Here is a 5,961-nt window from a genome sequence, read left to right as displayed (position 1 = left end):
AAATTAATATAAAATTTTATATATATTAATATATATATAAATATATATTTAAAATTTAAAATATAAATCTAATATATATAAATATTTATTAATGAATAATATTTATATGTATACTATTGAAAAAATTCTTGAAACCAACATTTTTGCAGATTTTATGAAGTTGCACAGTTTCCTAATGTTATTGGAGCCATCGACTGCGTCCACAGGGCGAATTTCAAATCCAGGAGGAGCAATGGCAGAACAGTGCAAAAATAGTAAAGGCTGGTACTCTTTTAATTGCCGGGTTTTGTACCGGTCCAGATCTTAAAATTTCTTAGGGCAATTGTTCGCTGGGGAGGAAGTGTACCAGATTGGCAGATATATGAGAACTCTCGGCTAAAAGAATCATGGAACAAGGGGAATATGGACATTTGGTTGGGGATTTGCTTATCAGTGTCAGAGAACCTCCTGACACCTGTGGTTAACCCAACAACGCATGCAGAAAAAGTGTTACAATAGAGCACACTCTGCCACAAAGACAGAAGGTGAAGCATGTCATTGGAATAGTGAAAAGACGCTTTCCTTGCACAAGCCAGGAGCTCAGATCAAATCCCAAAACATCATGTGCAATCTATTAAGTTGTTTTGCATTGATAATTTTGCTCTGGAACGCCAGGGTCCTCTTGATGACTCTGAAGCATGGTATGCCCCTGATGATGGTCCTCAGGCAGATACACAGGAGACTATGACCCAGAGGGAGACCCTACCGGCAACACATCTTTTATGAATGGTTCAGTCATGATCCTTCAGGAATTAACTATCATCAGGATGAAGCCAATTGGGGGAAACCCAAAACTTGGCACTAAGACTGCAAAAAATTTTTTCATTTTGTTAATAATATTTGTTAGAATCTTTCTTTTCTCTATGAAAAATTGAATTGATATGAAGGCTTTCACAAAAAAAAGCTACAGAACAGTAGCTTCAGAATTAAAAATTTACAGGCCTGTGATATGAATTAACCTGTGAAATATGAAGAAAAAATAAGGCACAATTCATTTGGAACATGATAATGTCTTTGTATTTTTTATTAGTTTTGTGATTTCTTTTTGTGATGCAGAAAAAAAACCCATTCATTTTTTTTATTAATATTCTTTTTACATATATATTTTCACATGTACTTTGTTATCAAGAAGTCAGTTACTATCCTACCTGATTTCGCCTATTTACCACATTTCTTGAATTTTCCCGGGGATTTTTTTTTTACTTTTGTTATTATTATCATTGCTAATGTTATTGTTGTCATTATTATTATTTACCATACAACAAAGAAACAATAGCACAACCAAAACCTTTCAGAAAATTTAAGGATAGAGGAAGCAGGTAAAGTTGGTAGGGCTTATTTCTTGACTCCTTCAGGCTATGTGCTTCATTTTTGCGTAGATAAAATAAAAGAAAATCACAATTGAAAGAGCCATGAAGATATGCTCTCCCAGTGTTAGTGGATTAAGAAATAAAAACATGACAGCATTTAGCCCCAAATTTCACAGGGTTTATGTACTATTCACTGTAGTTTTTGTGAATTTTCTGTAAAAAGTTGCTCCACAAATGCTCAGCCATCAATGAGCCAATTAGTAGGTCCTAGTAGCTGTGGACGGGGTTCCCCATTCCTTGCATTTGCTTGAAAATGTGATTTTCTAATGTTATTGATAGTGTTATTAACATCTTGATTAATAGAATGTTATTGAGATACTAATAACTATGAAAATAATGAAATAAATTTTTTTCTTTAAAAATCAAAGAAGAGGTAAACTGGAAAAGGACAAATAATTGACTCCCTTTATTATTAAACAATTAATTATTTGTAAAACTAAAATTACAGGTGACAATTATACACAAAATATGCTTATTTTAAAAATATAGTTTATCCATGCTCTTCTGTTGGAAATTTCCCTTGTCAGTAAATCAGGAGGTTGTCCCCATTTTTTGTTGTCATTGCATTCATTGAGCTAAATGAGAAATAAATTTAGCTTAATTTTTTTTCTCATTTAGCCAATAAAGCAATTAAAACCAAAAAAATTTTTGGAAAACCCTCCTAAATTTACTAAAAGGGAAAAAATTTCCAAAGAAGAGCTGGATAAACTAAATTTTTAAAAAAAAAGAAAATTTTGTGTTTATTTTGGCCTTTTAAATTTTATTTTTAAAAAAAAATTTAAATTTGGGTTTAAAAATTTAAAAGGGAAGTCAATTATTTGTCCTTTTCCCCCAAATTTTACCTCCTTCCCCCCCCTTTATTTTTAAAAAGAAAAAAAATTTTTTCCCATTATTTTCATAGTTATTAGTATTCAAAAACATTCTATTAATCAAGATTTAAAACACTATCAAAAAACATTGGGAAAAATAAACTTTTTCAACCCAAAATGCAAGGAATGGGGAAACTCAGTCCAGCTACTGGGAAACCCTACAAATTTGGTCATTGATGGCGGGAGCACTTTTTGGAGCAATTTTTTTACAAAAAAAATTCAAAAAAAACTACAGTAAAATAGTAATAAACCTTTTGAAATTTGGGCAAAAAGCTGTATGTTTTTTTTTTCTTAACCCATTTAAACACGGGGAAGCATACCCTTCAGGCTTTTTCAATTGTGTTTTTCCCCATTTATTTTTATTACGAAAAAAGAAGCACATATGCTAAAGGAAAGTAAGTAAAAAGGGTCACCCAATTTAAATCCCTTCCTCAAACCCCTTTAAATTTTCTAAAAGGGGTTTTGGTTGTGCTATTGTTCTTTTTTGTAGGGGAAAAAAATAATAATGAAAACCCAATAACTTTAGCAATGATAAAAAATAACAAAATAAAAAAAAAATCCCCGGAATTTTAAAAGTAAGTGGGTAAAAAAGGCGAAATCAGGTAGGTTTATTTAACTGACTTTTTGTTTAACAAAGTCATTGTAAAAAATATATTAAAAAGAATTTAATAAAAAAAAATAAATTTGGGGGTTTTCTCTGCTCACAAAAAGAAATCACAAAAACTAGATAAAAAATAAAAAAGCTTTTAATCATTTTCCCAAAATAAATTTGTCCCTATTTTTTTTAAGTTTTAAAACGGGTTAATTAATACCACGGGGCCTGTTTTCCTTAAATTTCTGAAGCTACTGTTCTGTATTTTTTTTATGTGAAAGCCTTATTAAATTTCAATTTCCCCATAGAAAAAGAAGAGATTCTAACAAGTATTATTAACAAAATGAAAATTTTTTTTTGCAGTCTTAGTGCCAAGTTGGTTCCCACAATTGGCTTCATCTGATGATAGTTAATTCCTGAAGGATCATGACTGAACCATTCATAAATGATTTTTGTTCCCGGGTAGGATTCTCCCTCTGGGTCATAGTCTCCTGTGACTGTCCTGAGGACCATATCAGGAGCATACCATGCTTCAGAGTCACAAGAGACCCTGGCGTTCCAGAGCAAAATTATCAATGCAAAGCAACTTAATATGATTGCACAGATTTTTTGGATTGATCTGAGCTCCTGGCTTGTGCAAGGAAAGGTCTTTTCACTATTCCAATGACATGCTTCACCTTCTGTCTAGGTGCGAGTGTGCTCTATTGTAACACTTCTCTGCATGCGTTGTTGGGTTAACCACAGGTTAGGAGGTATCTCTGACACTGATAAGCAGAATCCCCAACCAAATGTCCATATTCCCCTGTTCCATGACTTCTTTTACCCGAGAGTTCTCATATATCGCCAATCTGGTACACTTCCTCCCAGCGAACAATTGCCCTAAGAATTCTAAGATCTGGACCGGCTACAACCTGGCAATTAACAGAGTACCACCCTTTTCCCTATTTTGCACTGTTCTGCCATTGCTCCTCCTGGTTTTGAAATTCGCATTGGACGCAGTCGATGGGTCCAATAACATTAGGAAACTGTGCAACTCATAAAATCTGCAAAAAATGGTTGGTTTCAAGAATTTTTTCAATATGTATATACATAATATAATATATATATACATATATATATAAATATTAAAATATATATAGATATATATATATTTTATATATATATATATATATATATATATATATATATTATATTTTATATATATATATATAACATACATTGCATATATATACCTTATCTATTTTCTAATATACATATGTATGATTCAATATTACATTATTACAAAATGAATGTGTTGTGTGGGGTGTGTGTGTGTGTGGGGTGTGTGGGGTGTGTGTGTGTGTGTGTGTGTGTGTGTGTGTGTGTGTGTGTGTGTGTGTGTGTGTGTGTGTGTGGTGTGTGTGTGTGTGTGTGTGTGTGGTGTGTGAGTATTGTGTGTTTCTTTTCTTTTTAATGTGTTGTTTTTTTTTTGTGTGTGTTGTTTTCTTTTTTGTGTGTGTTTTTTTTCTGTTTGTGGTTTTTTTTTTTTTCTTTTTGTGCTGTTTTTTTCTTTTTGTGGTGTGTGTTTCTGTGGGTGGGGGTTTTTCATTTTTTGGGGTGTTTTTCTGCTTGTGTGTGTGTTTCTATCTTTGTGTGTGTCTTTCTGTTTTTTAATCTTATGCTAATTTTTGTTTTTTTTTTAGGCATGGCATGTATGTGGTTTTATACTACAGCTAAATATATATAATATATATAAATATTATATAATATATATAATATTATATATAATATTATATAAAAAATATAATATAATATATTATATTATATAATAATATATAAAATTTATATATATATATATATAATATATATTATTAATATATATGGCATCGCATGTACTACACCAGCCTTTGTTAATGTTCTGGAAACACATAAGTCCACTGAATTTTTTTTTGTGAAATGTGTTTAAAAGAAGGCTACACATGTTCAGCAAACCCGGGTCAAATTTTAAGCCTCATGACCCCACTGATTTCCCCTTCTTTAAATTTTTTTTTTTTTCTAATTATTTTAAAAATGGACACTGTTATTACATTATAACATTATGATTTTTTATGATGTTTTGACAATAATGATGACAATGTAAAAGAGAAAGAAATTTCCCAAAATTAAAGAGAATGGCAAACATTTTAGGTAGGTAAAGAATAATATTCCTTTGTGTTAACCATCGTTTTAAACCAATTAATAAAATAAAATCACTGCGGGCATGGATATGCATACATGCCATCCCTCAGTACTAGGTTAAATAGTAATATCAAAAAAATTTTAACAGTATGCCAGAACTTTCAAAATAGAATCATGCCTTAAAAAATAAATCATGTTCATAAATCAAAGTACCACTTGGAAAAGTATACAGCAGCTTCTTTAAGAGATGGAAAACTCACAAACTGACTATAGCGTTTAGCCAGGGGTTCTGAACTCTGTGGATAAATCCGCATACTTTGGCTGACTGCCGAGCCCCTGTTGATCCCCAAAAACTTTTTGATAAAAAGTAATAAAATTGAAAAAAGTGTAAAAAAGTAAATGAAAAAAAAGTTTAAAAATGGTACAGAACAAAAAATTGGCCGTTTTTTTCGGGTTTTTGTGTTTTCCCCTTTGACTTTTTTTTTTTTTTTTGGGGGCCTTTGGGGGTTTTCCTTTGTTTCCCCCTTTTTTTCCCCTTTTTTCCTGGGGGCGGCCTGCCCCCTCTCTGGGTTTTGTTTTCCCCCCCCCCCCCCCCCCCCCCTTCCCCTTTTCTTTCTTCGTCCCCCGGTTTTCCGTTTCTGGGGTTCTCACCTCTTCTTTCCCGGGGTTTCCCCGGGGGTTCCCCCTGTTGGTTTGGCCCCCGTTACCCCCCCCTTTTCTGTTGGGGGGGGTTTTTTTAAAAAACGGGTTGGTCGCTCATTTAAACAATTTTTAAAAGAAGGGGGGTGCAGGAATATGGGGTCAAAAAATCTTCTGAGGGCGGGGAGCAAGATCCCCCGGGGCCGGGCCAATGCCCCTTTTTAAGGGGCCCCCGAGTGAAAAAAAAGGGATAGATGCTGGCATGGTCCAGGTTGTCTGAAAGTTTAAGGTTCCC

General features: G+C 33.0%; 2 pseudogenes; one reads left to right on the top strand and one right to left on the bottom strand.

Moving 5' to 3' along the window:
- Window positions 1–149: 149 nt before the first annotated feature.
- On the top strand, window positions 150–844 carry LOC119571682 (annotated as a pseudogene).
- Window positions 845–993: 149 nt separating this feature from the next.
- On the bottom strand, window positions 994–5,384 carry LOC119571681 (annotated as a pseudogene).
- Between the last annotated feature and the right edge of the window lie 577 nt (window positions 5,385–5,961).

The sequence above is a fragment of the Penaeus monodon genome, unplaced genomic scaffold (assembly GCF_015228065.2).
Source record: "Penaeus monodon isolate SGIC_2016 unplaced genomic scaffold, NSTDA_Pmon_1 PmonScaffold_7442, whole genome shotgun sequence".
Classification (NCBI taxonomy): domain Eukaryota; kingdom Metazoa; phylum Arthropoda; class Malacostraca; order Decapoda; family Penaeidae; genus Penaeus; species Penaeus monodon.
Note: the sequence above shows the minus strand (reverse complement) of the source record. Positions and strands in the feature narration are given on the sequence as shown.